At 45.2% G+C, this 12,026-nt stretch overlaps 1 long non-coding RNA gene across 1 annotated transcript in view; it reads left to right on the top strand.

Annotated features, from left to right (window-relative positions):
* LOC144818690 (uncharacterized) overlaps positions 1-12,026 on the top strand; it is a 406,168-nt gene that overhangs the window by 375,409 nt on the left and 18,733 nt on the right. Inside the window, exon 4 of the long non-coding RNA XR_013607153.1 lies at positions 3,591-3,714. This is a non-coding gene — a long non-coding RNA (uncharacterized LOC144818690). The remainder of the gene's footprint in view (positions 1-3,590; positions 3,715-12,026) is intronic.

The following is a 12,026-nucleotide window of genomic DNA, read 5'->3' as shown; positions in this document are numbered from 1 at the left end:
CCATTGGGGTTATACTAATTTCCCCTGCGGTGTCTCCGCTTTGCTAGCGACGTGTTGTAGCTTTTCCGCTGCGTTTTGGACCGACTTGTTCCGAGTTCCGAATGACCAAGTATGATGTTTGGAAACCAGTAGGGCTGACCAAATGTGTCCTGAAAGGCATTCGTAGAGGTTGAGCCTTTCCGGAGCTGATTCGTACAGCTCTATGGACTTAGTTTCCAAACTAGTGAGTGCGATGGACGATTCGGATAGCCTTTCCGATTTGGTTTGCCCGGAATGAAAAGGCTGCCGGAGTCGGTCTTTGGGGTCTGTAGTAGGCCCCCCTTTAGCTGGGGCCCTCTGAATTGGATCTATGGTGGTATCCAAGGGACTCCCCTTTCCAGCCATGCACAATGAGGCAGGCACCATGGGGTGCCCGCCACAGGGTGCACAATTTTTCCCAGCCACCCATTTCTTCAATGGGAACCTGTGTTCATGTTTGGAACACAGACTCCCATTGAAGTCAATGGGTGTCCTACCAAATCGTACCCGGCATATGGATCCATCGTACTCCCTTGGTCAGATGTCCCTGATCCGAGTTGTACGGACAGCATTACGGTACCGATTCGGTCAGTATGCTTTCCGAACGAGATCGGAATCTGGACCCTAGTCTGGTAGGTTTTCCTTAGTGGCAACTGAGCTAGAGCTCAAAATCGGTAGCTGCTCATACCTGAAAAAGGGTTTATATTGTTGGACAACATAATTCTCCTGTTTGCATTTTGGGGCGATTTGTGTTGCAAAACTAGTCTCATCAACACAAGTGAGGTAGTATTTGTATCAGAAGGTATGTGTGAACACAGAATAGTAAAACATCTGGTATTACCAATTGGATTTTACTGCATTTCTGGCTCCCAAATGTAAGCCCCTGTGCAAGAGAGAAGGACTTTTGTAAAATACTCTCTGAAATATATGATAGTATGGGTACTGTGAGAAACTGGGTTGTTGGTTGAAGAGGGGTGAACCCCAACTCAAGAAACAGCTACAAACATTGTCAGGGTGAACCACAAAAAGTCTCTAAATTAACCTGTACTTAACCTTTTGGTTGTTGGCACAAAAGCAGTCATTCCTAATTTACAGGCAATGTTTAAAGTAGTTAGGCAGCACTCTAACAGTAATAAAGTATAAACACAATGCTTGACAAATCCCACACCAATTTAGAAGAATAGAGTAGAATTCTATAAATTATTTGACCCCAAAATAACAAAACTCCAAATCAGTAGATCAGGGGATACACAATTTGAAAGCTTTAAGGTAAGTAAACCACCAAAAAGCACTAAGAGCCACTCGCGGTTATCATGTGGTGCAAGTCAGGGTGAAATTTCAGATTGACCGTGAAGGAGTGCAGTCGGATACTGGGACCAGGTTAGTCCAGCTGAAAAATATACTTTCTAATGTCCAGCAGGAGGAGTCCGTTTACAGTGGAGGAGGCCACAAGGAACAGGGATAGCATTGCTGATGGTCATCGATATTGTGCAAAGAGCAGGCTGGGTGTTGCAGACGGTCATCGCAGGAGATTCACAATGGTGGCCACAGAGTTGTTGATGCTGTAAAGCTAATTGCATGTCTAATGTTGCTGGTTATCATTGGCAGTCGCTGTAGCCAAAAGAGGCGGGTTGAAAAGAGCATCCCTTGACTGTTAGAGCAGGTGGCAAGATGTTGTTAAGAGCCCAAAACCTTAGTATTTCCCATTTTCTTGAAGGAGGAGCTCAACTGATGCCACACCAATGGTCCAGTACCTGGAAGGCACCTATTGGGGATCAGGAACTCATTGCAGCAGAGGCCAGCAGGGCTCAACAGGTCCAGTTGCTGATCAAGGCAGGTCAAGTGCTGCAGATTCAGTTGGGCAGGTGTAGGGAGACTTCTGGAGAATATTGTGTCCCTCTAGCTCAGAACAGCAGGTTAGTCAGCTGACCTGTTGGGTGATTTCACCCTGGGATGAAGGTGCAGGTCCAGTCTTCCTTCTCAGACATCAGGACAGATCTCAGACAGATCCAGTTGTAGGTCCAGGCAAGTCGTATGCAGGAGGTTAGCTCGGAAGTCCCTCTTCTATAGTGTCCACAGGTCCAGGACTCTGCAGAGGAGTCGGTCTGGAGGTCCCCTTTTTATTTCTGATGCCCACTTTGAAGAGGAGGAATCTTCTGGAGTCTTACCCGTACAGATGTGTCTGCAATTTCCTGCCTTCTTGTGCTGGTCCCAGGCAGTTTGTCTCCAGTCCCAAAAGTTACAGTTACACCCCCCTAATCAAGTCAGGATGTCCCATCCTGCCAACACCCCGACCCTCTATTGTGCAAAATGGTTAGGGCAGGAAAATGAAATGGAACATTTCTAAAAGTGTCATTTTTTAGAACTGTGATTTAAAATCTGGCTTTACCATTAAACAGGGTTGTAAATTACATTTCCTCAGACACCAAACATGAACTTGCCACCTGCTCCAAAATAAAATTGATCATTTATTTATGTAATAAGGTTACTCAATGTTAATTGATGTGAGAGGTAGGCCTTGCAATAGTGAAAAATAAATGTGATTGTTTTTCACTATTAGGACGTAAAGTACATGTCCAACATTTTTAATACAATACACCCTGCCCTGTGGGTTGTTCAGGGTCTACCCTAGGGGTGACCTATATGTATTAAAAAGGGGGTTTTGGACTTGCCAAAAGGTTTATTTTTCCAAGTGGAAATGGCAATTCAAAACTGCACACACAAGCTGCAATGGCAAACCTGAGACATGTTTAAAAAAGGCAACTTAAGTGGGTGGCACCATACATTCTGCAGTTCCACTAGTAGAAGTACATTTACAGGAACTAAGTAAAAGTAGTACCACACTACTAGGGACTTACAAGCCAAATAAATGTGAAAAACGGTTTTAAGCCCATTTTACCTTGTTTAACCCCTTCGCTGCTAGGCCTTTTCCCTCCTGTGCTAAGGCTTTTTTTGGCGTTTTGCGGTAGTGGGCGCTTAGGCCCTTGTAACTTTTTGACCACATAAGGTATCCACGCCAAATTTGCATCCTTTTCTTCCAACATCATGTGGATTCTAAAGGCACCCAGGGTTTGTGGATTCCCTTGGAGGGGTCCCAGAAATTAACCAAAATATAGTGATTTTTTTGTTTTTTTCAGAAAAATGGGAAAAACAGGCTGCAAATGAAAGCCTCTTGGTTTTTCCCTGAAAATGTTATCAAAAAAGGGTTTGTAGGGCTGAAATTTACATTTTCTCAGCTTTCAGGGAATGACAGTCTTTTGTCAGAGAACCGACATTTTTCACACAGTTTTGACATTTTTCTGGGACATAGCCTATTTTTGCTATTTTTAGAGCTTTCCACCTCCTTCCAGTTAATGGTAGAAATGAGTTTGAAAGCAATAATGGATCCTGGAAAGCTGTACATTTTCGAAAAGTAGACAAAATTTTGAATTCAGAAAGGGGTCATTTGTCTAAATCCATGAAGGGTTCTTTATAGAAACTAACAGTTAAATATTGGAATAATTGAAAATTTGTTGAAAAAAACAGCCTTTTGTCTCACCGTTTTCACCTATAACTTTTTCTAATTTTGACAGCTCTTGGAAAGCAATATACCGTTACATCCGTTAGACCTTCCTGGTTGTGGGGATATATAGGACTTGTAGTTTCACCAAGAACCCGACGAACGCAGATCCAAAAACTGAGCAGCAACTTGCAATGGTATTTTTTCATTTACTGGGTATAGAGCACTTTGTCTTGGAAAATGTATACATGGAAAAATTTGTATGAAAGACACCTATGTATTTCTGAATTGGGTACAAATTATAGAATTCAGAAACAGTATATAATTGCACATTTTCAAAATTGGGAATACTCATACTAGCATGGGAATTATTGGTCATTTTTCAAAAAAAATTTTTTTTTACACAATGTCTTTCATTGAAAGGGAGAAATGCATGAAAGCTCAATTGGTAATAACAGTTGATTTACAGATCTGAATTACCCCAAGTCTCCCAATAAAAATGGTACCTCACTTGTGTGGGTCGGCCTTGTGCCTGCGACTGGAAACGGCGCAAAATGCAACGTGGTCACACCTAAATTTTGCAGTTACAAATTGACCCTTTTTTGGCAAAGTGCCTACCTGTAGTTTTTGCACCCTAGCTCTGCCGGCACCTAGGGAAACCTAGCAAACCTATACATTTTTGAAAAGTAGACACCCAGGGAAAATCAGGATGGGGTGACTCGACTGTCTACCACCAGGTCTTGCTACCCAGAATCCCTTGCAAAGCTAAGATTTTGACAAAAAAAACACATTTTCCTCACATTTCTGTGGTGGAAAGTTCTGGAATCTGCGTGGATCAACAAATTTCCACCCACCCAGCGTTCCCCCAGGTCTCCCAAAAAAAACGGTACCTCACTTGTGTGGGTCGGCCTTGTGCCTGCGACAGGAAACGGCACAAAATGCAACGTGGTCGAACCTCAATTTCCCAGTGAAATCTTGCGCTCTTTGGACAAAGAGACTACCTTTTGTTTTTGAGCCCTAGCTCTGCCAGCACCTAGGGAAACCTAGCAAACCTATATATTTTTGAAAAGTAGATATCCAGGGGAATTCAGGATGGGGTGACTCGACTGCCTACCACCAGGTTTTGTTACCCAGAATCCCTTGCAAAGCTAAGAATTTGACAAAAAAACACATTTTCCTCACATTTCTGTGGTGGAAAGTTCTGGAATCTGCGTGGATCAACGAATTTCCACCCACCCATCATTCCCCCAGGTCTCCCGATAAACACGGTACCTCACTTGCATGGGTAGGCATAGTGGCTGCGACACGAAACAGCGCAAAACGCAACATGGTCGCACCTCAATTTCCCAGTGAAATCTAGCACTTTTTGGACAAAAAGACTACCTTTTGTTTTTGCGCCGTAGCTCTGCCAGCACCTAGGGAAACCTAGCAAACCTATACATTTTTGAAAATTAGACACGCAGGGGAATTCAGGATGGGGTGACTCGTCTGCCTACCCCTAGGTTTTGTTACCCAGAATCCCTTGCAAACCTAAAAATTTGACAAAAAAAACACATTTTCCTCACATTTCTGTGGTGGAAAGTTCTGGAATCTGCATGGATCAACAAATTTCCACCCACCCAGCGTGCCCCCAGGTCTCTCGAAAAAAATGGTACCTCACTTGCGTGGGTAGGTATAGTGGCTGCGACATGAAACAGTGTAAAACGCAGCATGGTCGCACCTCAATTTCCCAGTGAAATCTAGCACGTTTTGGACAAAAAGACTACCTTTTGTTTTTGCGCCCTAGCTCTGCCAGCACCTAGGTAAACCTAGCAAACCTATACATTTTTGAAAACTAGACACCAAGGCAAATTCAGGATGGGGTGACTCGTCTGCCTACCCCCAGGTTTTGCTACCCAGAATCCCTTGCAAACCTAAAGATTTGACAAAAAAACACATTTTCCTCACATTTCTGTGTTGGAAAGTTCTGGAATCTGCGTGGATCAACAAATTTCCACCCACCCAGCGTGCCCCCAGGTCTCCTGAAAAAAATGGTACCTCACTTGCGTGGGTAGGCATAGTGGCTACGACATGAAACAGCGCAAAACGCAACATGGTCGCACCTCAATTTCCCAGTGAAATCTAGCACTTTTTGGACAAAAAGACTACCTTTTGTTTTTGCGCCGTAGCTCTGCCAGCACCTAGGGAAATCTAGCAAACCTATACATTTTTGAAAACTAGACACCCAGGGAAATTCAGGATGGGGTGACTCATCTGCCTACCCCCAGGTTTTGTTACCCAGAATCCCTTGCAAACCTAAAAATTTGACCAAAAAAAACACATTTTCCTCACATTTCTGTGGTGGAAAGTTCTGAAATCTGAGTGGATCAACAAATTTCCACCCACCCAGCGTGCCCCCAGGTCTCCCAAAAAAAATGGTACCTCACTTGCGTGGGTAGGCATAGTGGCTGTGACATGAAACAGCGCAAAACGCAACATGGTCGCACCTCAATTTCCCAGTGAAATCTAGCACTTTTTGGACAAAAAGACTACCTTTTGTTTTTGAGCCGTAGCTCTGCCAGCACCTAGGGAAACCTAGCAAACCTATACATTTTTGAAAACTAGACACCCAGGGAAATTCAGGATTGGGTGACTCGTCTGCCTACCCCCATGTTTTAATACCCATAATCCCTTGCAAACCTACAAATTTGACAAAAAAAACACATTTTCCTCACATTTCTGTGGTGGAAAGTTCTGGAATCTGCGTGGATCAACAAACTTCCACCCACCCAGCGTGCCCCTAGGTCTCCTGAAAAAAATGGTACCTCACTTGCGTGGGTAGGCATAGTGGCTGCGACATGAAACAGCGCAAAACGCAACATGGTCGCACCTCAATTTCCCAGTGAAATCTAGCACTTTTTGGACAAAAAGACTACCTTTTGTTTTTGCGCCGTAGCTATGCCAGCACCTAGGGAAACCTAGCAAACCTATACATTTTTGAAAACTAGACACCCAGGGAAATTCAGGATGGGGTGACTCGTCTGCCTACCCCCAGGTTTTGTTACCCAGAATCCCTTGCAAACCTACACATTTGACCAAAAAAACACATTTTCCTCACATTGCTGTGGTGGAAAGTTCTGGAATCTGCGTGGATCAACAAATTTCCACCCACTGAGCGTTCCCCGGGTCTCCCGAAAAAAATGGTACCTCACTTGCGTGGGTAGGCATAGTGGCTGCGACATGAAACAGCGCAAAACGCAAAATGGTTGCACCTCAATTTCCCAGTGAAATCTAGCACGTTTTGGCCAAAAAGACTACCTTTTGTTTTTGCGCCATAGCTCTGCCAGCACCCAGGGAAACCTAGCAAACCTATCCATTTTTGAAAACTAGACACCCAGGGGAATTCAGGATGGGGTGACTCGTCTGCCTACCCCCAGGTTTTGTTACCCAGAATCCATTGCAAACCTAAAAATTTGACAAAAAACACATTTTCCTCACATTTCTGTGGTGGAAAGTTCTGGAATCTGCGTGGAACAACAAATTTCCACACACCCAGCGTGCCCCCAGGTCTCCCGAAAAAAATGGTACCTCACTTGCGTGGGTAGGCATAGTGGCTGCGACATGAAACAGCGCAAAACGCAGCATGGTCGCACCTCAATTTCCTAGTGAAATCTAGCACGTTTTGGACAAAAAGACTACCTTTTGTTTTTGCGCCCTAGCTCTGCCAGCACCTAGGGAAACCTAGCAAACCTATACATTTTTGGAAACTAGACACCCAGGGAAATTTAGGATGGGGTGACTCGTCTGCCTACCCTCAGGTTTTGTTACCCAGAATCCCTTGCAAACCTAAAAATTTGACAAAAAAACACATTTTCCTCACATTTCTGTGTTGGAAAGTTCTGGAATCTGCGTGGATCAACAAATTTCCACCCACCCAGCGTTCCCCCAGGTCTCTAAAAAAAAATGGTACCTCACTTGCGTGGGTAGGCATAGTGGCTGCAACATTAAACAGCGCAAAATGCAACATGGTCGCACCTCAATTTCCCAGTGAAATCTAGCAAATTTTGGACGAAAAGACTACCTTTTGTTTTTGTGCCGTAGCTCTGCCAGCACCTAGGGAAACCTAGCAAACCTATACATTTTTGAAAACTAGACACCCAGGGGAATTCAGGATGGGGTGACTCGTCTGCCTACCCCCAGGTTTTGTTACCCAGAATCCCTTGCAAACCTAAAAAGTTGACAAAAAAACAAATTTTCCTCACATTTCTGTGGTGGAAAGTTCTGGAATGTGCGTGGATCAACAAATTTCCACCCACCCAGCGTTCCCCCAGATCTCCCAAAAAAAATGGTACCTCACTTGCGTGGGTAGGCATAGTGGCTGCGACATGAAACAGCGCAAAACGCAACATGGTTGCACCTCAATTTACCAGTGAAATCTGGCACGTTTTGGACAAAAAGACTACCTTTTGTTTTTGCACCCTAGCTCTGCCAGCACCCAGGGAAACCTAGCAAACCTATACATTTCTGAAAACTAGACACCCAGGGGAATTCAGGATGGGGTGACTCGTCTGCCTACCCCCAGGTTTTGTTATCCAGAATCCCTTGCAAACCTAAACATTGGACAAAAAAAACACATTTTCCGCACATTTCTGTGGTGGAAAGTTCTGGAATCTGCGTGGATCAAACAAATTTCCACCCACCCAGCGTTCCCCTAGGCCTCCCCAAAAAAATTATACCTCACTTGCGTGGATAGACATAGTGGCTGCAACAGGAAACGTACGGTGGTGAATTTACAATACCCTATTGCAAAACTACCTTGATTTTGGGGGGGGCACCTGAGTTTTTGGCCCGGGGCTCGGTGGCCATCTTTGGAAACTACCAACCCAAACAGTTCTGAATACTAGACACCCTGGGGAGTCTAGGGACGTATGGCATGCGTGGGTCCCCCAAAGTTTTCCTACCCAGAACTCCTTGCAAACCTTAAAATTAGATAAAAATATCACTTTTCCAAACTTTTTTGCGTGGGATCTCCGTGCCGGCAAAAATGTCCTACCACCCAGCGTTCCCCTTGTTCTCCCGAGTAAAAGGATACCTCACTTGTGTGGGTACCCCAAAGCAGAAAACGCCAAAAATGAATTTTGAAAAAAGTAGTATTTAAGTTTTACAAATTAAGCCCCCCTGCCCTAGTCACAGGCCTTTGGCCCACCCACACAAGTGAGGTATCATTTTACTCGGGAAAACAAGGGAAACGCTGGGTGGTAGGACATTTGTGCCGGCAGCGAGATCCCACCCAAAAAAGTACGGAAAAGTGTTTTTTTTACCTAAATTTAAGGTTTGCAGGGGTTTCTGGGTAGCAAAACATTGGGGGACCCACGCATGCCATACCTCCCTCTTAGAACTGTTTGGGTTTGGCAGTTTCCAAAGATGCCCGCCAAGCCCCGGGCCAAAAACTCATGGGAACCCCCTTGCAAAACCAAATTGTTTTGAATGAATTAAGTTTTCAGATGGAGAACGTGCGATTCAGAGGACAATATCGCATGAAAATTGTGACAGACAATTTCAAGTTTGCAAGAGATTGTGCACAAAAAACAACAATAGAATTCACCAACAAGACATGACCATATACTGCCATGAATTGCCAATAATATCTAAATTTAGAAAGTTATTTATAGCTATAATATACACCATAACTGAGGTACTCAAAAGACAAAGAATCAAGCACGGCCATCTATTCCTCAAAGGCACACACATACAGGTTGGATTTGGCACGAGGGCGAGTGATGGTTCAGTACATAAAATTTTATTAACATGATATTTCAAAAAAATGAAATGCTCTGTTAATAAATAAATGCATGAAAACCGAACCAGTGACTCGCAACTCGTGAGCTGTAAAGTCACGACAAGGCACCAACCGTTTTACAGGCCATTCACGCACCTTTCATACCTGATACAAACAAGACCACTGACACCATCTGGAAGAAAAGCAACACATTACAACAATCACAATAAGGGACAAGGTACACCCTACTGCAGAAAGAGAAAAAAATGTTTTAACTGCACAGCCATCTAATCCGCAAGCACACACACATACTGGTTGGATTTGGCACGAGGGTGAGTGATGATTCAGTACATACAATTGTAATCGCAAGTAATTTCACAAAAAATGAAATACACTGCGCATAATTGAAAGTATGATTAACTGAACCACTGACTCACAGCTCGTGAGCTGTAAAGCAACATCAAGGCACCAACCTCTTTACAGGCCATTCATACACCTTTCGTACGTGTGACACATTCAAAACATTCACACCGCCAGCCGCGGACCCATCACATTTCAACACTCACACCAGCAAACAGCGCCATTCAAGGGCCCATCACTTTCACACGCCCACATTTCTGACACTGCAACTACACAAATTGATGGACTGCGTGGAGTGTCACTCAACTAGCAGTGTGTGTAGTGACCAACAGAAAGTAACTACTCACACACCGCCAGCCGAGCGCCTGTCCACCCACACCACCATCCAAGCACCAGACCATGCACACCGCCAGCCAAACACCACTCAGCGCACACCGACAGCCAAGCACAACTCTGTGCACAGACAGCCAAGTACCACTCTACAAACACCACCAGCCAAGCGCCACTCCACACACACCGCCAGCCAAGCACCACTCCGTGCACAGACAGCTAAGCACCGCTCCACGCACACCCTCCAGCCAAGTACCACTCCACACACACCGCCAGCCAAACACCACTCCACACACACCACCAGCCAAACACCACTCCATGCACAGACAGCCAAGTACCACTCCACAAACACCACCAGCCAAGCGCCACTCCACACACACCGCCAGCCAAGCACCACTCCGTGCACAGATAGCCAAGTACTACTCCACAAACACCACCAGCCAAGCACCGCTCCATGCACACCATCCAGCCAAGTACCACTCCACACATACCGCCAGCCAAACACCACTCCACACACACCACCAGCCAAACACCACTCCGTGCACAGACAGCCAAGTACTACTCCACAAACACCACCAGCCAAGCGCCACTCCACACACACCGCCAGCCAAGCACCACTCCGTGCACAGACAGCCAAGTACTACTCCACAAACACCTTCAGCCAAGCGCAACTCCACACACACCGCCAGCCAAGCACCACTCCACACACACCGCCAGCCAAGCACCACTCCACAAACACTGCCAGCCAAGCACCACTCCACACACACCACCAGCCAAGCACCACTCCACACACACCGCCAGCCAAGCACCACTCCACACACACCACCAGCCAAACACCACTCCATGCACAGACAGCCACGTACCACTCCACGAACACCACCAGCCAAGCGCAACTCCACACACATCGCCAGCCAAGCACCAGCCGGCACACACCACAAACACATTTAGAATTCTTTTTTTGAAAATAACACTAAACAAATGGAAATACCTACAAATCAGCTAACACAAATTCTTAAAATAAAAACTTTGCACTAATGCCAATCCTTGAAACAAACTAAACATTTTTTACAGAATGCAGACCAGGCAATTCACTTTACAGCTCATTAAAACTCCCAAAACTTATTTTGCGTGTGGTACGATTTAAAACAAGTTGACAGACACAATGCAGGCTTAGAAGGACAGTCAGGACAGTATATACGAGACTCCTTCCGCACGCCTCTTCGCCAACAGACTTTGCATCTTCTAGTCGGAAAGTCTCTTGCGGTAGTGGAAGGAATAGATTCAGGAAAGTGGCGATCTTTCAATCTAGCCACTTCCTCCACCACTCCAAATCTAGGAACACTTGCCTGCTCCACAAGTACAAGGCTGCCTATTATAGACTCCTGAAACTTAACAAAAGGCATCTTCTTCTCAGGACAAGACTTCTGGAACACAACGAAAGCATTAAAGGATGCCAAGTGGAACAGATGGATAGCCAACTTCTTGTACCAAACGTAGGCCTTTCGAAGAGCAGCATAAGGTTCCAACCTCTGATCTACTCTGTCAACACCACCCATGAACTTATTGTAAGCTATAATGCACACAGGTTTGCGCACTTCAGCACCCTGACCCCAAACAGGCACAGGTTCTGTACTTTCATCGTGGATAGTAGTCAGCATGTACACATTTCTCTTGTCTGAATACTTCACAGCTAGAAGCTCCCCACATCGCAATGCCGTAGACTGTCCCCGCACAAGCCTTTTGAAAAAAGGTTCCTTTGGGAAACCTTTACGGTTACTGCGCATTGTGCCACAAGCAACAGTGCCCACTTTGGCCAACTCCTGGAACAACCGCACACCAGTGTAGAAGTTATCTACATATAAATGATGGCCTTTGTTAAATAATCCTCTACCTAGTTCCCACACAATTTTCTCAGTCACTCCAAAAGTAGAAGGACAATCAGGAGGGTTAATGCTGGACTCCTTACCAGTGTACACCCTGAAATTGTAGACATATCCAGTCTCACTGTCACACAGCATATACAGTTTGATTCCATAGCGTGCCCTCTTACTAGGAATGTAT

Source organism: Lissotriton helveticus, chromosome 2_1 (genome assembly GCF_964261635.1).
Source record: "Lissotriton helveticus chromosome 2_1, aLisHel1.1, whole genome shotgun sequence".
In the NCBI taxonomy this organism is placed as follows: Eukaryota; Metazoa; Chordata; class Amphibia; order Caudata; family Salamandridae; genus Lissotriton; species Lissotriton helveticus.
The sequence above is the reverse complement of the archived record's forward strand: the minus strand, read 5'-3'. Positions and strand labels throughout refer to the sequence as shown.